The sequence below is a fragment of the Bufo bufo genome, chromosome 5 (assembly GCF_905171765.1).
Source record: "Bufo bufo chromosome 5, aBufBuf1.1, whole genome shotgun sequence".
Classification (NCBI taxonomy): domain Eukaryota; kingdom Metazoa; phylum Chordata; class Amphibia; order Anura; family Bufonidae; genus Bufo; species Bufo bufo.
The window spans coordinates 323,338,205-323,352,080 of record NC_053393.1 but is presented as its reverse complement, the minus strand read 5'-3'; the positions used below and the strand labels follow the sequence as shown (position 1 = coordinate 323,352,080).

The window sequence follows — 13,876 nt, the reverse complement described above, 5'->3', positions numbered from 1 at the left end:
GCGCGCTGACATCAGCGCACATCATGTTCTCTGATGCTAGGCTGCGCAGTATAGATATCGGGACAAAAGTATCGATTGGGTATCGATATTTCGATACCCGCAACAACCCTACATACACTTAGTTAATTGCTTTTGGCAGCAATGCTTTCCCCCAAAAGCAGCCGAACTTCATTGGCCTAATTTTGGGAAATGATTGTGGTGGAGGCCTTGGACATAGTCCCCCTTTATCATGCCCCAAAAACTCCTCCAATGGCTCTTGACCACTAGCAATGCACATGTAGGACTGTACCTGTACTAAATGGGATGGACGATTTCTGTCTTTTTGCATGGTGTTAAACCAGAACCCTACACCCTAGAATTCTGCCCAGCACCCTAGAGCAGCCCCAGCAGACAGACTGTAGCCTGCAGCATACAGACCTCCTAGGCCACTGCCAGCTTATATGTCTGCCTCTGCTACAGACACAGAGTAGATACTGGGGGCGCCATTATCTGCAACAGATGCCATAAAGTTCAGGCAGAAGAAAAGGTTAATGGGAGTCTCCCAGACATTTCAGGAGAGTAGGCCCCAGTGAGAGGTATAAGTCTGGCATCCACTTTCACTGGCCATATCAAGTTGCCACCTTGAAAAGGGGGTTGTCATGTTAAGACAGCTGCTCTAAGATTTGTACTTTTTTCTTATTTGTTAGAAATTCAGGCATTATTGCATTGTATTGCAGCCACGAAGCTTAATGGAGCCTATGCTGTGAAATGTAACCCGCACACGCTCAGCAGCTCCGATGAAAACCATCATTTTTAATTCACAGATTTGTAAAGAAAAGTATATATACATTGTCACCCCAGGGATTAATGACACATTACAGCTCAAGCTTTTAATTGCTATGTTAGACATCTGCAACAATAGAAAATGAAAGAAAGCGGAACCATAGAAAGAACGCTCGTGAATGCTCAGATCTCCCAGATAGGAACCTGTATCTACCAGGAATTAGTCTGAGGAGGGGAACCTATGTGTTTCTTAGTACCATTATTATTATAGCTCATAAAACACTAATACTACCAGTAACACAGCACATTTCAGCAGGAGCGTGCAGTATAGTTTACGGACAGGAGCATCCAGAGGAAAGGCTTAGAAATCAGTGCACAGTTCTTCTCCTGTGAAGCTACAGAGAAGATTCCAAGGCGGCCATTCCCAGGGCAGATGCCCTCTCTTTCACCAGATGTCCTGAACACACTGTGCATATGTTCTAGAAGTTCCGATACGTCCAAATTAACCGGAAAAAAGGATGTATATTTGTATCTTATGCCTTAAAACTTCAGGTGACTTGGTTGATATATATTTACGTATGTTTATTTGGTCATATAAATATTTTAATTTTATATATATATATATAAAGAAACAATATCCAAAAAATGCAGCAGTGTGCCAGCAGTCACAAACAAGACCAATGTTCAGCAAAATGTAATGAAAAAAAAATATAATACTGCTGCAGTCCCAGATAGTGAAAATGTGGCGTCCGTTATTTACCTCTATATATATATATATATATATATGAAGCCTGGTGTAGAAGTAAGAACCGTTTGTCACTAGCAGAAGCAGATTCTTTATCGGCATATTATTCTAATGTGCTACTTCTTTTTAATTTTCTCCTTTATTTATAGATCTATTCAGTTTTTTCCCAGATGTCTGCATAATCTATTATTACGGGTATATAGATGAAAAATGTCTCTCATATCACATTCCAGTGACTGCAATCTCTTGCTGGAAAAAATCATCTATCTTTGCTGACTTGAGGTCCCAGAATGCACTCAGGTAGCTGCATAAGAGTACTGCTAAAAGTGCCTAAACAATAAAAAACATCTGTAATGGGGAAGAACTAAAGCGTTGTGCCGTAAAATTATGTTTTACTTCTTACATGAATACTGGAACTGATTTATGTATGATTTTTTATTAAAAAAAACATTGGCACTTTCCAGCAGTTTTTTGACATGTGATGCTAACTTACCAGCAGTATTATAGCAGTGTAATTGGATTCATTCCCACTCCTATACATTGCTTTTCATCATGGGCACCTATGTCATGTGATCTTCGGTCTAACCGCCGTTCCAGACTTTGCTCTTCTCTGTAGACAGGAGATAGTCTATCTTTGTGGCCTGTGACCTACAAGATGTGCCAGTTCCCTCCTGGCAGCTCTAAGATGCCATCCCCACCAAGCTCTACGCCATTGGTTCCTCTGTGTCACTAGTTTCTGCCTTATCTAATGAAGCAGGAGTGCAGTGATGTAGTAGGCAGTCCATACAATCATTAGCTGCAGTTATAAAACGCCCTGACTCACAGCGTCTGTCTATACTATCAGTGAGTGCTGTATGCAGAATTCCCAGTTTGTTTCTATGAGATGCAGCTTCACACTGCTCTCCTTTGCCTCCTGCTTGTATGATCTGACAGGAAGAAACCACAAGCAGCGGTAGGGGAGACAGGGTGAAGTTGCTTCACTGAGACTCTGCAGTGTGAGGTAGAGGAAAGATAGTTCTAGGTCACTGATCTGTCACTTGCCCTTAGATAGGACTCTGAACATAGAGAGTGAAGTGTGATGAGACTCTGATCTCTCTCTAAAAGCCAGTGGAATCATGAAAATGTGGGGTGGAATAGGGCAACGACATCAGAGGGGAAGAAGGAATCAAGGGCAGCCCGTAAATGGCTCATCAACCGAAGCAGGAGATACACAAGACACTTGACATTATTCTTTAATAATAGCCTATGCTGCACAAAAAAATTGCTGGAGTGCTTCTTTAAACCACCGTGATGAGATGAAAACGTATTCAATGGAGACGGTCAAAAGTGGTGACAGATTCACTTGAAGTGTGTTTTGATCTTGGATAAGCCAGTTATGCTCCTGACTTAGCTTGCATTTTATCTTCGCTTTACTTTATAGAAATTAGGGATCAACCAATATTGATTTTTTAGAGCCGATACCGATATCGATAATCTGTGAACTTTCAGGCCGATAGCCGATAATCTATACCGATATTTTATATCTCATAATATATATTATATTAGTTGGTAGTCACTGAGGTGGTGGAAATTTGCATTTGGCACTAGTATATTATAAATGTAAATGATAAATTACATCCCTAATAGAAATGCCTATGGGCAAATTTAGTAATCCTATGAGTGGCGCACTTTAGACTTGCGCCAAAGTTATCACAGTGGCTCAGGCTGGATAATACATTTTGGATAGATACTTTTGTGTAACTCTATGCCAACTATTGCTTGGCTTTGAAACTGAATTGTATCGCAATTTTGATGCAACGCGGCACATATTGTACTTTTTCCCTATGAAGCCCCGCCCATTTCCCGTTGAGCCACACCTCATTCACCGTCTAAACCTAGATGCACCAAATTGCACCACATTTGTGCACTATTTACACCAGAATCTTGCTGCACCCATTAGTAAATGTGGCCCATTGTCTCTCCTTTTTTTTCTGGCATGTATTTTACACTCAAAGGACTTGTGTGTGAATAATTACAAAAAGATGGTTGTCTTCTTCTATGAGCAGTGCCACATCTATCCATGGGTCATGTCTGCTGTCGAAGCTCATCTCCATCGATCAGAATAGGGAGAAGCTGCTATACTATATGCAACCTGTAGACACGTATGGCATGGAATGTTTTTTGGAAGAAATCCTGAATAACCCCTTGAACTCGGTGCCTGGTCTATGGCAGCCTGGGTGTATCTATATAAATCAGATAAGGTGTTTTTTTCTTACAGTGGTCTATAGCAATAACTGGAGATCCTCTTTAGTAGGAAAACTTCTGCTGACAATAGACGTAAAGCTTTTCCATGTCCCAGCTGTTGTTGTAATATAGCCTCGTAGTCTCTATACCGCCTTAGGGCACTCACATGAAGTAATGACCACTCCACGGGTTTGATAATCTGCCACATGTTCATTATCCTTGCCGTACTCTTATCTGCAAGTAGTAGCTGAAAATCCCCTGCAGGAATTCAGAGCTTCAGCTTTCCATTTCAGTGAAATTTGCGGCCAGGATTTGCTCCTGCAGATCCTGACCAGGTGTACTTGGTGTCTAAAGGCTCCATGGGCTTGCTTTATACAGCCTGTCCGGGGAGGCTCCTGTTGCAAGGACGTTTTACTTCTGTTGGGAACAGAACTACTGTATATTATAGTACTTTTATTACTTTTATTTCCATTATAGGCAATCTGTCACCTCCAGCAAGCCCTACCTAATAAGTACACCTCCCTATTGACGCACACCCCCATCTCCAGCACCACAGCCGCTATACAATGTAAATGCTGCGAGGCGGCTGCGGTTCACCGGAGCTCTGGTGAGTGCGTGGCTTCCTCAAAGAGCTGATCGGCAGGGGTCCCGGGTCCTACCGATCAGATACTGATGACCTATGCTGAGAATGGGTCAGCAGATAAAAAATTGGATTTTGACAAATTAGTGACCAATGATGCTACTAACAAGGTCTGGATTATCTGGGGCTAGCATTATTAAGGAATACAGGGGTTTGAGGTTTTGTGTTGAAAATGTTGGATTTTAGAAAAAGAAAAGAGCTTACGAGGGGCCACAAACCATCTGGTTTTATTTGTTTGAAGTATGTGACACTTTTAAGAAACCTAAAGTCTGACTGTCAGACAGAGAAGCAGCCATACTTGTAGGGGGGGGGGGGGGGGGGGGGTCGGGTATTTTTAGTCTCATTTATCCACAGGTGTGTGAATTATTCATTCCACTTCACCGTGTCAGTAAGATTACGTTTCCTGAGCTGGAGAGGTAGCAAACAAAAACTTCAGAGCATCCTCCTCCTAATCACACCTTCCTAAATTTAGCTGCAGTTACTGATGTAACTTTTCTGAATCCAGGATGTTTAAAACACATTATTCATGGCTCTAAAAGGGGTCATCAGAGCACCTTCCATAATCTCCGGATAAAATACATTGGCTGGATTTTTTTCTCTCTTCCTGCATGTGCTCGGCGTGATGTCTATCTTCTTTACAAATGCAAATGAAGTTTTAAAGATCTAAACGATGATGTCCAGATAATCCCTGTTAATGCTCAGTAAAATCTAATCCCACACTTTCTCCTAGTTCATTTGGAGGGAAGTATGTGTGATGACAGCTTTAACATTTGTAAGGCACAAACCACCAGGAAATCCACCCAAACAAATGTTACGTCTTGGCAGGAGCCCATGCCTGAAGATCTCCAGAAGGTCTTTTGAAATCAGTGCTGTGGAACATGTCTTTATACTGAAGTCAAGCAGTGAAGTGAAGAAGTGGAAGAAAGAATCAAAGTTTAAACAACATACAGCTTCAATGTATACAATCAGTCAATGGAAACCATGCCCCACATGCAGCGTTCCTTAGAAGGTTCTTTCACTTCTGTGATTAGGATCACTCCCATGGGAGTCCAGATCTCATCCTATCCCCTTCTGCCTCTGTCACATTAGAGGATGGTTTTCAGAACACCATTTTCTGTATTTAAAACAGAGAGGATATTGAGGGTGAAAGGCAGATGAAAGCACATATTCCCTGAAAGGAAGGCTTCTTTTATTGTCTTAAAGGGATTGGCCACTTTCTGGCAGTTTGTCACCCATGTGTATGTAAGTTGACTATATGGCACTTACTTATATAGCCTTTGTCGATATTCTGTGCTGTGTGCTATGTTTCATAAGAAGTGCTCCCTTATTAGGCAAATCTCCCACATACAGGTCCTGTCCACAAGATGGCCGCTGATGGAGGCTCATGTGACCAAACACGTTACTCAAATACATTGCTCCTGCTTTATTCACACACGCTGCACCTGCACTAAACTTCCAACAGCGCAAGTGCAGTGTATTTGAATGGAGGAGACATCACATGAAGGTGATATGCTTGGTCATAAGACCGTGGGCAGGACCTCCATGGGGACAGAACAAACAACTTGGTCGACAAGGGGACATATCTTCTGAAATGAAGAAAATTATGCAGCCTATCAACAAAGGCTATATTAACAAGTACCATTTAATCATCTTACAAACTCATTGGTCAAAGTAAACAGAAAGTGGACAATCCCTTTAAGAAATGGCCTGTGAGATGTGGACTGAAATGTTCAGTAGCAGGCTTTGATATTATGGGTCAGAATATATATAAAGAAATAAGGCGTGATGGTGAACAGATCAAAAAGACATTTCTTAGTGTCTCTTCAAGGCTTTGCAGGCACTGATGAAGTGCATGGTTTCCTTTGATTATAAATTCAGTATCACTGATGCACATCAGCATCAAAGTGCTATCCTTTGCTTAAATATTCCCTAAACTCCTTTCTTTTCACCCATTTTTTTTTTTCTGAAAATGCTGATCCATCTATCTTCACACCTCATCTATTGCATTAATAATATACTTTATAATTTAGAAGGTATTCAAAAATTGAATATATTTCAAAGCGCTTGCTCAGTTGGCCCGAGGCTACACAAATCTTGATTGGGCTACCAAACTTTCCAGCTCAGGATCCCAACTGTCTTAGCGCTTTAGGCAGCATTTTTATTAAACTTAGTATTAAACAATACTGCCTAGAGACTGATTAACAATTTATGTCTTCCTTAAGAAAGGATTAACGGTGCTCTATCATTTTGATATTTAAATCTTTATTTAAATTTCATTCTGAATGCCAGTTATAAACCTATAAATTGTAATATAGTGAATTAACGAAGACACCTGCTTTGCATTTTTGTTGTTTCCAAACAATCTAAGTTTGTACTTCATGTATACATTCCTCCCTATTCTCCCTATTTTTACATTGTATATTAACCCCTTAATGACCAGGCCTGAAAAGGCCTTGAAGGGATTATCCGACTCTTTGTAACTAATGACCTATCCTCAGGATAGGTCATCAGCATCTGATCTTTGGGGTATGACACCTGGAACCCCCGCCGATCAGCTGTCTGAGAAGGCCCTGGCGTTCCTGTGAGCAAGTGAAGTTAAGGGGGCAGAGCCTCGTCCAGGCCACGTGACCAATGGTCTTGACCTCACTGGCCTAGGGTAACCAGCTAAAAGGCAACGGCGTTCAAAGGAGCACCGGGACCTTCTTGAACAGCTGATGGACAAGGGGTCCCATGTTTCAGACCTCCACTGATCAGCTGCTTATGACCTATACAGATAGGCCATCAGTCAAAAAGAATGGAATAACCTCTTTAATGACCAGATACATTTTTATGGTTTAGCACATATGGTGGCTTAACTTTTGTAATTTTTTTATTTTATTTGGTGAAGTAATTTTTAACAACATTTTTGTTCTATGTTTTTAGCGTTTTTTTCCCTTTTTTAGTAATTGTTTTCACACTATAGCTCCTTATACTTTAAATATGCAAATGACCCCCAAAATAAATTATAATAATGGGCTCCCTATTTTGTTTCAGTCATTTTGATATCTAATATGTATAGTTTCACGCTAAAGGGACAATAAAGGTAATGATTTCGGTTGTTGCACTTTTTCATTGTGTAACTGGAGCATCCAAAAGAGACCCAGTTACAGTGAAAAACAGCCCCCTAAGGGGGGCATTCTACACAGGCAGAGCTCATCGAGGTTTGCTTAGGCCCTGCAGTTCTCCTATGCCTGAGACATCCGGTGATCACCTGATCAACAGTTCCAGTAGACCCGGCGGTCATGTGAGCGCTATGCAAAGAGAAAAGGAGAAGACAGATACGGTGATAAATTGCTTCTGCCTTTTCCTCAGGGTCCCTGGCTGTTACTTACAGCCGGGGACCTGACCTGGTCCTGCTAGATTGCAGGAGCTATAATCTAGCACCATAAATTTACAGGCGCTCTGGGTTAAAGCTGGTGGTTGGACCCTTTGATCTTATAATAACCTCTTGACAAAACTTAGAGAGGGAGGAGCTGAGCGATTAATGTATAATTTTGTGGGAAAAGTGGACCTACTCTGTACTACTATATTGCTCTGATCTCATGGGCACTGTAACTATGCCCACTTGTTCTGGAGCAGGACCACAACTGTAAAACACAACCGCAGTCCCACTCTAACAATGGATATCAAGGAAACCTCAGATCTCCGTAGTTTAAACTCTTGTTATCAATTTCTGATTATGGAATGCAAGGGGGATCTGTTGGTGCTCTGTGATGTGATCCATACTCATACCTTGCATGGATAGACAGCCCAGGGTCCATTGAAGGTAGGCCTTATCTCTAGCCTATGTACTTACATATTCTGATAAGTACAGACTAATGGGATTTAAAAAATTATAATAATTAAAAATATTTGTTAATAAAAACAACATTAAAAAACACACACACACACACACACACACATACACTATTTTTTTTACTTTTATAATAACCTTTTACCTATTACAGATTCCTCACAGTTAAAATCTCTCTATGATTTTATAACATATGTGGATGTATTGGCTCCTATATGAAGGGATTTATATAATGTTGCTATGAGGACTGGTTAGATGCCAGAGTTCACCTGGAGGCCCAAATTATTGTATATTGATATTAAAAAGTCTAAAGACAAATAATAAATTAGACACAAAGAGTCTGGCAAAAAATCCTGTCATCTAGATTAAGATTATAGCCTCTTTGTCTATAACGATCAATGTGGATGTATGCCATCTCCACAAATATCAGTCGGCTGTCTGGGTATTTACAGCTGGGATTGCAAGCAGATGGGCGAGATGGCTGCTCCATCCTGTCCCTGTATGCTGTTAGGGTGTTTGAGAGAGGCCAGTGGCCCTTCCTATGATTCGTTTTAAGAAATTTGGTTTAGGAGACAGACTTAAAAATTGGACGTGTTATATAGTCAGCTTAAAGCGGCTATCCAACTCTTTGTAACTGATTGCCTATCCTCTTAATAGGTCATCAGCATCTGATCGGTGGGGGTCTGACACCCGAGCCTACTGCCATTCAACTGTTTAACATGGCATGTGCTCCTGTGGGTGCCGCAGACTTCTTGCCGCTTACCCTAGGCCAGTAATGTCCAGACCATTGGTAACATGGCCTAGGCGCAGCTCAACCACATTCAAGTTAAACTTTGGCAGAATGTAGTCTTTTTTTTTTTTCAATTCCACCCCATTTGGATTTTTTTTCAAGCTTCCCATTACATAATATGCAATATTAAATGCTGCCTTTAGAAAGTACTACTTAAACCACCAAAAAAAACAAGCCCTGATACGTCTATGTGAACAAAAAAATGAAAAAGGTTAAGAAATGTGAACATGAGGTGACCGCCTCCCTTTAACGAATCCTTATAGAAATGTCCTATAGGCAGATAGTGCCTGTCACCACAAAATACAATGCAATCTGGACGCATGTTATAGAGCAGGAGAAGCTGAGCAGATTGAAATATATATATTTTTGTGGGAAAAGATTCAGTAAAACCTGTAATTTATACATTTATATCTCTGCTTTTAACACTTTCTGTGAAGAGCTATCGGTACAAGAGGGAGGTGTTATCAGTGACTGACAGCTATCAATCACTGATAACCCCTCCCCCTGTACCAATAGCTGTTCACAGAAGGTAGAAAAATCAGACATACAGTACAGACCAAAAGTTTGGACACACCTTTTCATTCAAAGAGTTTTCTTTATTTTCATGACTATGAAGGCATCAAAACTATGAATTAACACATGTGGAATTATATACATAACAAACAAGTGTGAAACAACTGAAAATATGTCATATTCTAGGTTCTTCAAAGTAGCCACCTTTTGCTTTGATTACTGCTTTGCACACTCTTGGCATTCTCTTGATGAGCTTCAAGAGGTAGTCCCCTGAAATGGTCTTCCAACAGTCTTGAAGGAGTTCCCAGAGATGCTCAGCACTTGTTGGCCCTTTTGCCTTCGCTCTGCGGTCCAGCTCACCCCAAACCATCTCGATTGGGTTCAGGTCCGGTGACTGTGGAGGCCAGGTCATCTGGCACAGCACCCCATCACTCTCCTTCATGGTCAAATAGCCCTTACTTTCAAAGTTTTCCCAATTTTTCGGCTGAGTGACTGACCTTCTCCTCAACGCCACTGATAGTCCCAACCCCATTTATAAGGCAAGAAATCCCACTTATTAAACCTGACAGGGCACACCTGTGAAGTGAAAACCATTTCATGGGACTACCTCAAGAGAATGCCAAGAGTGTGCAAAGCAGTAATCAAAGCAAAAGGTGGCTACTTTGAAGAACCTAGAATATGACATATTTTCAGTTGTTTCACACTTGTTTGTTATGTATATAATTCCACTTGTGTTCATTTTATAGTTTTGATGCCTTCAGTGTGAATCTACAATTTTCATAGTCATGAAAATAAAGAAAACTCTTTGAATGAGAAGGTGTGTCCAAACTTTTGGTCTGTACTGTATAAAGGTATAAAAGATAGGTTTTACTGACTCTTTTCCAACAAAACTATACATTAATCGCTCAGCTCCTCCCGCTCTATAACATTTTATGGTGAGGTGACAGGTTCTCTTTAAATTTCCCTTTGTGGACGTAACAGAAATGTTCCTGACTGTTTAACATTGTTCTTATTATCTTTTAATTATGAGGTATTTCTTTTATATTATTTCATAAATGCTTCACTATCTAGTATTTGCTCTGCCCCTAACTAAGATAGGAGAGAGTAAAGACCGAGTACCATTGCTAACAAACTAATGTAGGTAAAAAGAAGGAGATAAGGAGGTCTCCCACGTCCAGGAACACAATGATAACTGAGCCGCCTGTTTAATGGTAACCATTATCTTTCCACTGGGAACTGTGGCTGATTATCTGAAGAATGGGAATATTAGAGGATGAGGCAATTAAATAGACTGCAATCTTAAACCAGTTTTTAATTATGTTTCTACAGCAAGAAAGTGACTTGGCGGCTTCCATTTTTTTTTTTCCTTCCAAGGCAAAATGGGAACTTGCAATCCCTTACACGGAAATATCTATTTTCTTCCAAGGCTAGAGACTAGTAAGTGCGTAATCACCGAACCGTTATCAGCATCGTGTTTTAAGAAATACAAGACGTGTAACTTGTTAGGAAAGCTGTGATTTTACCAGTATGTTCTATCCCAATAATTGTCTGACGTTACAGGCATATTGGATATGATAATAGGTGAGCGTGGCATTTTCAGGCATGTGAGGTAACAAATGCCATCCGTTGTTAATTAGCTGATGTCTGTCAGGAGGAAAATGACTGTATATCGTAATTACTGTCACTGCAAGATCTCATGCTACACACATATATGAGGGGAAAAGGGAGAACTAATACCAGCGATGCAAGTCTGCATAAGTAATGCCTTCTGGGAGTAGAAGAGCCCTGGGACGTGGTGACAATCCTGCCAGATATCCTGGGATATTCGGAGAGGCAGCTTTAGCAGTAGGTGTACTAGAGTTTTGCCAATTGGTGGAAGAGGTTGAAAGTTGTCACTTTTTCTACATTGCATGAAAGGCAAATCTTGCTTCATACATGAGCAAAATATAGATGGAAGACTAGGCAGATATTGCTTCTCCTCCGTAAAGTTGTTGGGATTTCTAGTCAGCTGCTCCTGGAGCTTGTGGACAGCCAATATTGCCGCTCTGATAGTAGCTATCTGCATGTTTTACACATATTGCCTAGATATGCAGTGATACAAGAGAAGGAGATAGATGCAACAGTATAAATGACCATTTAAAGTAGAAATAAATGCCCCCTCCTATTATCGTGGCGATAATCTTCTCAGATGAAATCATTGCATCCTTATAGTGAACGACATTCCTGATCTTGTGGGGCTTAAAGGGGTTTTCTGACAGTAGTGGAAAATTGACTAATTGGATGAACTGGCATAAAATAACCAAACAATTTATAGCAACCTGATAAATATGCTGTGCCGATCCAGTGCCTCTCGCATATCTTTCTTTACCTTGCTTCACATCTGTCTACCCACATGAAAACTGCAGCCAATCAGTGGCCTTGGCTCTCTTGAACCATTGAGACAATTGATTAAAGGGGTTAGGCCCCTCCTATAGATCATACTTACCCCGCCCCCTGGCACCCGTATTACTCTGGATCCCTGCACAGCTGTCACTGCATCTCCCCTTCGTACAGATGAAAACATCCTCCGACGGGGGGTACAGCCAAAAGCAGGCCACGATGGTGACTAGCCCCCTTGCATCACGGGTGACATGTTTTGATCCACGCGACGGGAAGATGCAATGGTGGCCGTGCAGGGATCTGAAGTGATGCGGGTGGTGGGGAGTGGGGGGACGACACATTTTTAGAATTGGATAACCCCTTTAACTGCAATGGTCATGTCTGTAGACAGACAAGTGCAGGAAGCAAAAATCAGCAGAGCACAGCGGAGAGGCAGCATTGAAGTGGCAGGGGATTTATCTGATGCCTATAGGTTTTTTTATGCCATTTCCTTCATTCAGTCAGTTTTCAGTCTCATGCACATGACCATTGCTGTTTTGCAGTCCGCCAACCGTGGATCCGCAAAATACATAAACTGGTCGTGTGCATCCCGCTCTTTCCTCTGTCCCTAATATAGACACACTTAGGCTGGTTTCACACGGGTGTTGCGGAAAAAGATGCGGGTGCGTTGCGGGAACATGCGTGATTTTTCCGAGCGAGTGCAAAACATTGTAATGCGTTTTGCACGCGCGTGAGAAAACTCGGCATGTTTGGTACCCAAACTTCTCCACAGTAGTTCGGGTTTTGGTTAGGTGTTGTGTAGATTGTATCATTTTCCCTTATAACATGGTTATAAGGGAAAATAATAGCATTCTTAATACAGAATGCATAGTACAATAGGGCTGGAGGGGTTAAAAAAATAAAAAATAAATTTAACTTCCCTTAGGGTACTTTCACACTTGCGGCAGGACGGATCCGACAGGCTGTTCACCATGTCGGATCCGTCCTGCGGCTATTTCGCCGTGCTGCCGGACCGCCGCTCCGTCCCCATTGACTATAATGGGGACGGGGGCGGAGCTCCGGCGCAGCACGGCGGTGCACGGCGAAAGGCCGCCGGACTAAAATTACTGCATGTCAGTTTTTTTAGTCCGGCGGCTTTCGCCGTGCTGCGCCGGAGCTCCGCCCCCGTCCCCATTATAGTCAATGGGGACGGAGCGGCGGTCCGGCAGCACGGCGAAATAGCCGCAGGACGGATCCGACATGGTGAACAGCCTGTCGGATCCGTCCTGCCGCAAGTGTGAAAGTAGCCTAAATCCACTTGTTCGCGCAGCCTGGCTTCTCTTCTGTCTTCTTCTTCTTCGAGGAATAGGACCTTTGATGACGTCACTGTGCTCATCACATGGTCCATCACATGATCTTTTACCATGTTGATGGATCATGTGACGGACCATGTGATGAGCGTAGTGACGTCACCACAGGTCCTTTTCCTGTGCACAGCAAAGATGAAGACAGAAGAGAAGCCGGGCTGCCCGAACAAGTGGATTAAGGTGAGTTAAATTATATATATATATATATATATATATTTTAACCCCTCCAGCCCTATTGTACTATGCATTCTGTATTAAGAATACTATTATTTTCCCTTATAACCATGTTATAAGGGAAAATAATAATGATTGGGTCTCCATCCCGATCGTCTCCTAGCAACCTTTCACGCAGCCCCATTCACTTCTATGGGGCCTGCTTTGCACAATATAGAACATGCTGCGATTTTCACGCAATGCATAAGTGATGCGTGAAAATCACCGCTCATGTGCACAGCCCCATTGAAGTGAATGAGTCCAGATTCATTGCGGGTGCAATGCGTTCACCTCAACCATTGCACCCGCGCGGAAATCTCGCCTGTGTGAAAGGGGCCTTATTCTTAGCCACAAAATGGACAAGAGTAGGACATGTACAGTTATTTGTGGAACGTATGCAGACAGAACACAAATGACATCCGTCTGCTGTCCG

At 41.9% G+C, this 13,876-nt stretch overlaps 1 protein-coding gene across 2 annotated transcripts in view; it reads left to right on the top strand.

Moving 5' to 3' along the window:
- LOC121001695 (cadherin-6-like) overlaps positions 1 to 13,876 on the top strand; it is a 393,550-nt gene that overhangs the window by 26,850 nt on the left and 352,824 nt on the right. The window contains exon 1 of one of the 2 annotated variants that reach the window (XM_040432870.1): positions 10,885 to 10,946. The exons of the other annotated variant lie outside the window; for it this stretch is intronic. The gene's annotated coding sequence lies outside the window, so the exon portion shown is untranslated. Of the gene's footprint in view, positions 1 to 10,884; positions 10,947 to 13,876 lie in introns of those variants that run through there. 2 annotated transcript variants of the gene reach the window in all.